This window comes from Phallusia mammillata, chromosome 6 (genome assembly GCF_965637545.1).
Source record: "Phallusia mammillata chromosome 6, kaPhaMamm4.hap1.1, whole genome shotgun sequence".
In the NCBI taxonomy this organism is placed as follows: domain Eukaryota; kingdom Metazoa; phylum Chordata; class Ascidiacea; order Phlebobranchia; family Ascidiidae; genus Phallusia; species Phallusia mammillata.
The window spans coordinates 3,485-15,516 of NC_137257.1; the positions used below are offsets into that span (position 1 = coordinate 3,485).

The 12,032-nt window shown below is 36.8% G+C and overlaps 1 long non-coding RNA gene across 7 annotated transcripts in view; it reads right to left on the reverse strand.

Moving 5' to 3' along the window:
• Positions 1–341: 341 nt before the first annotated feature.
• LOC145233490 (uncharacterized) overlaps positions 342–12,032 on the reverse strand; it is a 35,914-nt gene continuing 24,223 nt past the window's right edge. For 6 of the 7 annotated variants that reach the window (XR_013861127.1, XR_013861126.1, XR_013861125.1 and 3 more), the window contains 17 exons: positions 11,613–11,808; positions 10,596–10,718; positions 10,088–10,283; positions 8,916–9,037; positions 8,413–8,598; positions 7,590–7,712; positions 7,086–7,277; positions 6,448–6,570; positions 5,939–6,135; positions 5,329–5,466; positions 4,836–5,011; positions 4,281–4,469; positions 3,573–3,696; positions 3,234–3,435; positions 2,875–2,996; positions 2,378–2,587; positions 342–661 (listed from right to left, as the gene is read on the reverse strand). This is a non-coding gene — a long non-coding RNA (uncharacterized LOC145233490). Of the gene's footprint in view, positions 662–1,896; positions 2,016–2,085; positions 2,115–2,377; positions 2,588–2,874; positions 2,997–3,233; positions 3,436–3,572; positions 3,697–4,280; positions 4,470–4,835; positions 5,012–5,328; positions 5,467–5,938; positions 6,136–6,447; positions 6,571–7,085; positions 7,278–7,589; positions 7,713–8,412; positions 8,599–8,915; positions 9,038–10,087; positions 10,284–10,595; positions 10,719–11,612; positions 11,809–12,032 lie in introns of all 7 variants that reach the window. The other variant, XR_013861124.1, reaches the window with a different exon arrangement.

Below are 12,032 nucleotides of genomic sequence, written 5' to 3' on the forward strand. Positions count from 1 at the left end.
TAATTTTGCTACTTGGTTTCCCCATTTTCCAAAATTCCGCACTCTTGATCATTTTCCCCTCTGTTCCGAAATTTCTGCACCAGCTGTCCCAGGCCCTGTTCAGCCCTGTCCCGGCGGCCCCAGTTCTGCCCAGGTCTGCTCGTACGTGCCCAGACGTGCCCAGACCTGTCCAGGCTTGCTTAGACCTGCCCCAACAAATTTCAATATTGTTGAACTCGAACACACCGACCAATTAAAATGTTTACAATCGACATTACCCAACTCACTTTTCCCATTTTCTGGTGTCAAACCTAGCTGAAATAAGATAGCAGTACAATAACATCGCTATTGGAAAACAGATGTCGCAAAAATTTTGTTTCTTATTTTTTGTAAAAGACACCAATAAAGCAGACAAAATAAAAAAGTACAAACACACAGTGCACATTAACAATATGTTTAAATGGTAACATCAGGGATAAACAAAGACTGATAAAGGATTTTATTGTGTATTTATACACAATGCTTCATACATCTAAAGAATTCATTTGCTTTTAAAAATCTCCTGTAGCCTCTTTCGATTGCCTCAAGCATTTTCTACTTTCGGAAAAATGAAAGGCAATCCTAGCATCAGTAGGTCGCTTCTTATAATTTGGCATTGTGCTGGTTGTTGCCTGCAGGTCTCCTACAAATAACAAAAACATAAATGCAAAAGTGCGGACAAAGTAGTTTAGAAGTACTTTTGTTTAATCCACAAGTGCAATCTTCTATTCCATTTGACTTTTCTGGTTTGTTTCCATCTCTCATATTAAACACAAGCCTTGGTTACAAATTACAATAAAGATGTGAAAATAAATGCTAGTTTTGATCAGAATTCTTTCCCTGCAGTGCTCTGATAGCATATTGTTTGAGTCCAAGCCTTACAAACATAACACACACACAGTAGGTTTATTACAAATATGGAGCATAAATCATTTCATTTACATACATGTGGGCTGTGGTGGTGTGTATAAATCTTAAACCATTGGATATTTAGTGTTCTTTTTATATAGGTGTCGATAAATTTCTCTCCAAAGCAGGTTTCTCTCCAACTAGATTTTCTTGTTAAACTTGATTTCTTTAGTTGATATTGGTCAATCAAAGGATTATACAATCATGATAGTTTAAAGTGCATAATTCACAGATTGTTGCAGAAACATCAACCAGTACTTAAGTGTATGTAAACAACAACTATGGACATATGGATTTCGTAAGCAACATCCAAAATACTAATACAACATAGTTCCAAATTTCTAAACCCTTATGGCATATTTGCAGTTTTCTTTTTTTGAAATTTTGCATTAATGACATTCACTGCCAAAACTAACTTAATATGAATTGACTCTTTTCTGACCCCTTTGTTTTCCGGAAGGCTATTGTTACTTACATTATTAGTTTTTTTGTATCCCGCTGTTGTTCTGCATTTCAGTCAAGTTCGAAGTCTTTTTGCCGATTTAAAAATAAAACCTTGCATATTACTTCACTTCTATTTATTATTAAAAACGGAGGCCTTCAAGTCTAGTGATTTTTTAAAAATAATTTATACTAATCAACCAATCTAGAAATATCCCTTAGTTTTGCACTATCACTACACCAAAAATCGGATGCATTCGTCCGAAAAAATAGAACATGTTCTATTTGTTAGGATGGCCTTGCGTTAACGTCCGTTTTCGGAAAAAACGCATGGTTCGCATTCTGTGTATACACGTCGACGGAAGGCGACGGACCGAAATTTACGCGCGTATACGCATGACGGACGAAAACGAACCGAAACGGATCCTGTGTATAGCCACCCCCTCTCAACACACAAAAAAACTATGTTATTTCGAAACTTCGTTTGCGAACATGCTTTATTTCGTTAATGTCAGTTGTCACATTTACTTTTGACTTAACTTTTAATTTTTCTGTTCAGCGCCAAGCGTATCCCTTTACGTGCATTGTTCATTTGAATCTTTTCATCTACAGGTGGTAATGCACGAGTTGACTTCACTCAAACCTTCCTGTAGGTTTATAATATGCGTCATTGGTAAACAGGCGGTTTGCTTACAACCCAAATGTATATTCTTTTACCCTTTTCTAATTCCACCCAGCATTTTCTGCTGATACAAGTACCTCATAGTTAATTTTCTGCACAATAAACTAAGGTTAACAGATTAAGAAATTCACCCAGTCTCGGCTAATATACAATTCTGCCCATTAAACTACCGCTTTGGACATTATTTAGGAATAAATGGGCATGTGTTACTTAAACACGATTCCCCACCCCTCACAACGCCCAAAAAACTATGTTATTTCGAAACCTCAGTTTGTGGACATGGCTTTGTTTCGTTAATGTCAGTTGTTACATTTACTTTTCACTTACTTTTTTATTTTTTCTGTTCAGCGCCAAGCGTATCCTTTTAAGTGCTGTGTTCATTTCAATTATTTCATCTTCATGCGGTAATGCATGAGTTAGACATCACTCAAACCTTTCTGCAGGTTTCTGATATGTGTCATTGGTAAATGAATGATGCTGCACAAAACAGTCGCCGTCGTGCCCTTGTGTGAAACATCGTACAGCATTCTTACAGCTCTAAAGAAATTATAAAATGACAAAAAGCTTGAAAGAAATGAGTCAATGAAACAGGTGCAACAACGCACATATAATCCAATTGAACCCACTTTAGGGTGCAATCCACCAATAGTGCTGATTGAACGATTTGCAAACAAAAGTATGCACATGCGACGGTTTGAAAATAATAGACAATAGTTTACTCTCAAACCATTACAGGGAGCATACACAAAATAAATAACATCATTGTATTACTAACAACATCGTTGTTACCACTCATTAGTATGGCAATAAACATTTTATCATACCTCATACAATGTGCTTTGCGGTCTGGTTCCTTTGTTTGCATTAAATCGACGAACGGCGTGCTCTCTTTCCTAAGCAGCTCCGTTTGGAGACGCTGTCGATAATTGCTTCAAACCTTCATCACCTGAAAACATGCAATAGACAAATCAATGTTACCCAAAACGATGTCTTGAACATAACAGACAAACCTTTCTTTTCCATCAAAACACTAGCTATTACGTACCGAGAAGATCAAATTTATTTGTTATTTCACTTTTTGTAATCTACAATCTTCCGCAGCTTTGACAATTTTCCCGAATATTCCAAAATGTTTTAAAATGTGCAATTTTATGTGTAAAAGTTACTCAGATGGTAAACTTACATCTCAAACCTCCATCTCTTCACCCCTTTTCTAATTCCACCCAGCGTTCTTTGCTTTTACAAGTACCTCAAACCAAGTTTTCTGCTCAATGAACTAAGCTTATAGTAGTAACAAATTCGCCCAGTCCATTCGTTTTTCAAAATTGTGCGTTTGGACGAGGTTGTAGTTTATAAAGTTTCCAGCAAAACCGGTAACTTGCACACTATAGTTTGAAAATACAAGACAAGAGTTTGCTGTTATGCAAATGCAAGGATGCACACACAATATAAAGCCTCAATATTTTACTTGCAATATTGCAGTTCCCACTGATTAGCCATGCAGTAGTCCCTTTCATCATACCTGATACAATGTGTTTTTGTGGTCTGACTTTATAGTTTGCATGCCATCGTCGAACAGCGTGCTTTTCGTTACTAAGCAGCTCGGTTTGCAAACGCAGATGTTGATTGCTTGATACCTTTATAATCTTAAAAATGCAATCGATAAATAAATGTTACCCAAAACAATGTTACCCAAAACAATTACCCAAACATAACAGACAATCCTTTTTAACTATTCCGACGCTACAAGACTAAATTTACATGTTTTGTAATTGTTTGTCTCATATTCCGAAATTTTGCAACTTGCTTTCCCTAATTTCCAAACTTCCGCAATTTTGATCATTTTTCCGTCTATTCCGAAATGTCACAAAACGTGCAATTATATGTGTATAAGTCAGTCAGACGGTTTGCTTACATCCCAAGCCACTATGCTTTGACCCTTTTCTAATTCCACCCAGCATTTTCTGCTGGTACGAGTATGTGAAACTTAATTTTCTGTTCAATGAACTATAGTTATACGGGAGACAAATTCACCCAGTCCACGTAAATACACAACTCTGCCCATAAAACCATTGCTTTGGACTATATATAGTAACAAATGTGCATGTGTCACTTAAACACGACTCCCCACACCTTAAAACGCCCAAAAAACTGTGTTATTTCGAAACCTCAGTTTGTGGACATGGCTTTGTTTCGGTAATGTCAGTTGTCACACTTACTTTTGACTTACGTTTTCCTATTTTTCTGTTCAGCGCCAAGCGTATCCATTTAAATGTTGTGTTGAGTTGAAACTTTTCATCTTCATGCGGAAATGCACGAGTTTGACATCACACAAACCTTCCTGCGGGTTTCTGATATGCGGCATTGGTAAAGGGATAATCTTCCACTAATCAGTCGCCGTCGTACACCGTTCTTACAGCTGAAAAGAAGCACTAAAATGACAATAAGGTCAAAAGAAATATGCAATGAAAGACGTGTATCCCACAAATGTACCCATATATTCCACCGAAGCCCCCTTTAGGATCATACGATGTAATTTAGTAAAACCGACAGTGTAAACTCTTTAACCCTTTTGGGCAGAGTTGTATATTTACCTGGACTTGGCGATCTTGTTACTACTTTAAACTTAGTTCTTTAAGCAGAAATTTGGGATTGCGAGGGTTTTATAAGCAAACAATTCTGGGGGGAATTAGAAAAGTGTCAAGAGATAGAGGTTTGGGAAAAATGACGTCTGCTTGAGTAACTTTAGAAACAAGGTACCAGCGTTACTTAAACACGAACCCACCCCTAACTTTTTTTTCTGCACTATGTGTATTGCTTGATGTACGGTGTTCATTCGAATCTTTTCGTTATCGGGTAGACATTATCGAGTTCGGCTTCCCACAGGTTTCTGATATGCGTCATTAGTAAAAACAGATTCTGTCGTGTCCTAGTGGGAAACATCGTACAGTGCTCTTACAGCTGAAAACAAATAACAAAATGTCAACATGCTTGAAAGAAATAAATCGATGAGAGACTTGTGTCAAAACACATGTAATACAACTGTCCCTTATTTTGTGCGCAATTAGGTGCCGCTAATAGTGTATTATAATAACATGACTTGCAGATTAAATGGTTTGCAACCAAAGTATGCACACACGACGACAGTTTGAAAATGCCAGAAAAGAGTTAACTGTCATATCATTACAAGGATGTACACTAAATAAATAGTATCAAAGTATTATTGACAATATCGCTGTACCACTCGTTAGTATGGCAATCAACATATTGAACCCAACCTGATTTATTGTGCTTTGTGTTCTGGCTCCATAGTTTGCACTCAACCGTCGAACAGTGTGTTTCTCTTTCCTAAGAAGCTCAGCTTGCTAACGCTGCCGATGATTGCTTGAAGCCTTCATAACTTAAACAAATGTCATCTATAAATAAAGATTAATCAGTGTTGTCAGAACACTAGCTATCCCGATGCAACAAGTTTAAATTGATATGCTTTTTAATTACACATTTAATTTTCCGCAATTTCGATAATTTTTCCGTATGTTCCGAAATGTCGTAAAACGTACAATTATGTGTGTATAAGTCACTCAGACAGATGTCATTGATTCCAAACCTCTATCCCGTGACCCTTTTCTTATTCCCCCAGAATTATTTACTTGCAAAACCCATGCAATCCCAAACTTTTGCTTAAAGAAATAAACTTAAAGTAGTAACAAGATCGCCCAGCCCAGTTAAATATACAACTCTGCCCATTAAACCATCGCTTTGGACTATAACTTGGAGACAAGCTGCTTAAGCACGAATCCCCCATAAAACTTAGATATTTCAAATCCTCTGTTTGTCGAGATGGCTTTGTTTCGTAAACACCAATTGTCACCATTATCTTTGACTTACATTTTTTATTTTTTGTTCTGCACGATGTGTATTGCTTGATGTGTAAGGTGTTCATTCGAATCTTTTCGTTTTCGGATAGACATTATCGAGTTCGACTTCCCACACGTTTCAGATATGCGTCGTTAGTAAATGGATGATGCTCGACAAAATAGATTCTGTCGTCTCCTATTGGGAAACATCGTACAACGCTCTTACAGCTGAAAAGAAACAACAAAATGTCAACGGACTTGAAAGAAATGAGTCAATGAGAGACTTCTATCCACACACATGTAATACAACTGAACCCTAATTTTTGCGTAGTTAGGTGCCGCTAAGAATGCAATAACATGACATGCAGATTAAATCGCTTGCAATCAAAGAATGCACACATGACGACAATTTAAAAATGCTAGACAAGAGTTAACTGTCATATCTTTACAAGAATGTAAGCAAAATGAATAGCATCGAAGTATTGCTGACAATATCGCTGTACCACTCGTTAGTATGGCAATCAACATATTGAACCTAACCTGATTTATTGTGCTTTGTGTTCTGGCTCCATAGTTTGCATTAAACCGACACATAGTGTGTTTCTCTTTCCTAAGAAGCTCAGGTTGCTAACGCTGCCGATGATTGCTTGAAGCCTTCATAACCTAAACAAACTAAATTGATAAATAAATGTTCCCCGAAACAATGTCTTGAACATACCAGACAATCATTGTTGTCAGAACACTAGCTGTCCCGATGCCACAAAACCCAATTTCCTTTTTTTAATTACTCATTCAATTTTTTGCAATTTCGATAATTATTGCGTATGTTCCGAAATGTCATAAAACGTACAATTATGTGTGTATAAGTTACTCAGACAGATGTCAATCATTCCAAACCTCTATCCCGTGACCCTTTTCTTATTCGCCCAGAATTATTTACTTGCAAAACCCATGCAATCCCAAACTTTTGCTTAAAGAAATAAACTTAAAGTAGTAACAAGATCGCCTAGCTAAATTGAATATACAACTCTGCCCATTAAACCATCGCTTTGGCCCAAAACTTGGAGACAAGCTGCTTAAGCACGAACGGCCCATAAAACTTAGATATTTTAAATCCTCTGTTTGTCGAGATGGCTTCGTTGCGTTAACACCAATTGTCACCATTATCTTTGACTTACTTTTTTTTGGTGTTCTGCACCATGTGTATTGCTTCAAGTGCGGTGTTCATACGAATCTTTTCGTTTTCGGGTAGACATTATCGAGTTCGGCTTCCCACAGGTTTCAGATATGCGTCGTTAGTAAATGGATGATGCTTGACAAAACATATTCTGTCATGTCCTAGTGGGAAACATCGTACAGCGCTTATACAACTGAAAAGACATAACAAAATGTCAACGGACTTGAAAGAAATGAGTCAATGAGAGACTTCTATCCACACACATGTAATATAACTGAACCCTAATTTTTGCGTAGTTAGGTGCCGCTAAGAATGCAATAACATGACATGCAGATTAAATCGCTTGCAATCAAAATATGCACACATGACGACAATTTGAAAATGCTAGACAAGAGTTAACTGTCATATCTTTACAAGAATGTAAGCAAAATGAATAGCATCGAAGTATTGCTGACAATATCGCTGTACCACTCGTTAGTATGGCAATCAACATATTGAACCTAACCTGATTTATTGTGCTTTGTGTTCTGGCTCCATAGTTTGCATTCAACCGACAAATAGTGTGTTTCTCTTTCCTAAGAAGCTTAGGTTGCTAACGCTGCCGATGATTGCTTGAAGCCTTAATAACCTAAACAAATGTTTTGAATATAACAGATAATCACTGTTGTCAGAACACTAGCTATCCCAATGCCACAAGTTTAAATTGATATGTTTTTTAATTACACATTTAATTTTCCGCAATTTCGATAATTTTTCCGTATGTTCCGAAATGTCGTAAAACGTACAATTATGTGTGTATAAGTTACTCAGACAGATGTCATTGATTCCAGTGCTTAATTGATAAATAAATCTTCCCTAAAACAACGTTTTGAACATACCAGACAATCATTGTTGTCAGAACACTAGCTGTCCCGATGCCACAAAACCCAATTTCCTTTTTTTAATTACTCATTCATTTTTTTGCAATTTCGATAATTATTGCGTATGTTCCGAAATGTCGTAAAACATACAATTATGTGTGTATAAGTTACTCAGACAGATGTCAATCATTCCAAACCTCTATCCCGTGACCCTTTTCCTATTCCCCCAGAATTATTTACTTGCAAAACCCCTGCAATACCAAACTTTTGCTTAAAGAAATAAACTTAAGTAGTAACAAGATCGCCTAGCTAAATTGAATATACAACTCTGTCCATTAAACCATCGCTTTGGCCCAAAACCTGGAAACAAGCTGCTTAAGCACGAACGGCCCATAAAACTTAGATATTTTAAATCCTCTGTTTGTCGAGATGGCTTTGTACCAATCGTCACCATTATCTTTGACTAACTATTTTTTCTGCACCATGTGTATTGCTTGATGTACGGTGTTCATTCGAATCTTTTCGTTATCGGGTAGACATTATCGAGTTCGGCCTCCCACAGGTTTCTGATATGCGTCATTAGTAAATGGATGATGCTCGACAAAACAGATTCTGTCGTGTCCTAGTGGGAAACATCGTACAGCGCTCTTACAGCTGAAAACAAATAACAAAATGTCAACATGCTTGAAAGAAATAAATCGATGAGAGCTTTGTGTCAAAACACATGTAATACAACTGTTCCTTATTTTGTGCGCAATTAGGTGCCGCTAATAGTGTATTATAATAACATGACTTGCAGATTAAATGGTTTGCAACCAAAGTATGCACACACGACGACAGTTTGAAAATTCTAGACAGGGGTTTACTGTCATACCATTGCAAGAATGTACACAAAATAAATAGCATCGAAGTATTGCTGACAATATCGCTGTACCACTCGTCAGTATGGCAATCAACATATTGAATCTAACCTGATTTATTGTGCTTTGTGTTTGGCTCCATAGTTTGCACTCAACCGTCGAACAGTGTGTTTCTCTTTCCTAAGAAACTTAGGTTGCTAACGCTGCCGATGATTGCTTGAAGCCTTAATAACCTAAACAAATGTTTTGAATATAACAGATAATCACTGTTGTCAGAACACTAGCTATCCCGATGCCACAAGTTTAAATTGATATGTTTTTTAATTACACATTTAATTTTCCGCAATTTCGATAATTTTTCCGTATGTTCCGAAATGTCGTAAAACGTACAATTATGTGCGTATAAGTTACTCAGACAGATGTCATTTATTCCAGTGCTTCCCAACCTTTTCCAGCTCACGGCCCACTTTAAAAAACAATTTGTCATGGCGGACCACCGTTTAGTATTGCGACAAACCACGATGGAAAAATAACTAAAATTAAGAACGAAAAACAATAACCGCACCAGCAATATTTCTGTTAATGTGAAGCCTAAGCTTGCTGGTTCGATATGATGAGATCAAGTCGGAGTTTATTGGGAGACAAGCTCACATATCAGTGCTGTTTCGTGTCTTCGATTACGTTATAGTTACTAATACAAGTAGTGTTGTGATGCGACAATTGCAGTTTAAATACTGTTATGACGTAACAATTGCAGTTTGTTTGTATGATAAAGCTTTGTTTAACGTGAAATCTTATGCGGCTTTCATAGTAACTATAATATTATATTTTAAAGAAATATAGTTAAACTTGAAAGTACGTTCACACAAACTGTGTAACTTTTTTGAACTTCAATATTGGTATGGTAACAGTTTGAAAAGCTTCGCGGCCCACCAGAAAGAACGTCGCGGACCACAAGTGGGCCGCGGCCCACCGGTTGGGAAGCGCTGATTTTTTCCAAACCTCTATCCCGTGACCCTTTTCTAATTCCCCCAGAATTATTTACTTGCAAAACCCTCGCAATTCCAAATTTCTGCTTCAAAAATCAAGTTTAAAGTAGTAACAAGATCGCCCAGCCCAGTTAAATATACAACTCTGCCCAATAAGCCATCGCTTGGGACTATAACTTGGAGACAAGCTGCTTAAGCACGAATCCCCCATAAAACTTAGATATTTACAATCCTCTGTTTGTCGAGATGGCTTTGTTTCGTTAACACCAATTGTCACCATTATTATTGACTTACTTTTGTTATTTTTTTGTTCTGCACGATGTATATTGCTTGATGCAAGTTGTTCATTCGAATCTTTTCGTTTTCGGGTAGACATTATCGAGTTCGACTTCCCACACGTTTCAGATATGCGTCGTTAGTAAATGGATGATGCTCGACAAAATAGATTCTGTCGTCTCCTAGTGGGAAACATCGTACAGCGCTCTTACAACTGAAAAGAAATAACAAAATGTCAACGGACTTGAAAGAAATTAGTCAATGAGAGACTTCTATCCACACACATGTAATACAACTGAACCCTAATTTTTGCGTAGTTAGGTGCCGCTAAGAATGCAATAACATGACTTGCAGATTACATCGCTTGCAATCAAAGTATGTTCACATGACGACAATTTGAAAATGCTAGACAAGAGTTAACTGTCATATCTTTACAAGAATGTAAGCAAAATGAATAGTATCAAAGTATTGCTGACAATATCGCTGTACCACTCGTTAGTATGGCAATCAACATATTGAACCTAACCTGATTTATTGTGCTTTGTGTTTTGGCTCCATAGCTTGCATTCAACCGACAAATAGTGTGTTTCTCTTTCCTAAGAAGCTCAGGTTGCTAACGCTGCCGATGATTACTTGAAGCCTTGATAACCTAAACAAATGTCATCTATAAATAAATATTACCTAAAACAATGTTTTGAACATACAAGAAAATCATTGTTGTCAGAACACTAGCTATCCCGATGCCACAAGTTTAAATTGATGTTGTCAGAACACTAGCTATCCCGATGCCACAAGTTTAAATTGATATGTTTTTTAATTACACATTTAATTTTCCGCAATTTCGTACCACTGTTTCCTTATTTTTTAAATTTTCCCAATTTCGATAATTTTTTAGTTTTCCGAAATCTAGTAAAACGTACAATTATGTGTGTATAAGTTTGTTAGATTAAAATTTGTCCCCTGATGAATTTAAAAGATGTTCGTTTATTTATGCCTCACTGAGTTTGATTCATGATTGATTTTGCCATGTGGCAGTGTGCCAAGGTGTCAATTTAGTTCTTGACCTTGTGTTAGTGTTTAGTTGCAGTTGGTGTGTGCAGTGGTAGTTGACCTGATGTTTAGTCTGAATGTGTTTATATGTCAACTATTGTATGTTCATTCTGCAATTATGTTTATTAATGTTCTGTTTTAATTCTATTTGAATAAGCAATAAGAATCAGTTTTTTAACAAGTTACACAAGTAGATGTCATTTATCCCAAACCTTTATCCCTTGACCCTTTTCTAATTCCCCCAGAAATATTTACTTGCAAAACCCCTGCAATCCCAAACTTCTGCCTAAAGAACCAAACTTAAAGTAGTAACAAGATCGCCCAGCTAAGTTATTTATACAACTCTTCCCAATAAGCCATCGCTTGGGACTATAACTTGGAGACAAGCTGCTTAAACACGAATCCCCCATAAAACTTAGATATTTAAAATCCTCTGTTTGTCGAGATGGCTTTGTTTCGTTAACACCAATTGTCACCATTATTATTGACTTACTTTTGTTATTTTTTTGTTCTGCACGATGTATATTGCTTGATGCAAGGTGTTCATTCGAATCTTTTCGTTTTCGGGTAGACATTATCGAGTTCGACTTCCCACACGTTTCTGATATGCGTCGTTAGTAAATGGATGATGCTTGACAAAATAGATTCTGTCGTCTCCTAGCGGGAAACATCGTACAGCGCTCTTACAACTGAAAAGAAATAACAAAATGTCAACGGACTTGAAAGAAATAAGTCAATGAGAGATTTCTATCCACACACATGTAACACAACTGAACCCTAATTTTTGCGCAGTTAGGTGCCGCTAAGAATGCAATAACATGACTTGCAGATTAAATCGCTTGCAATTAAAGTATGCTCACATGACGACAATTTGAAAATGCTAGACAAGAGTTAACTGTCATATCTTTACAAG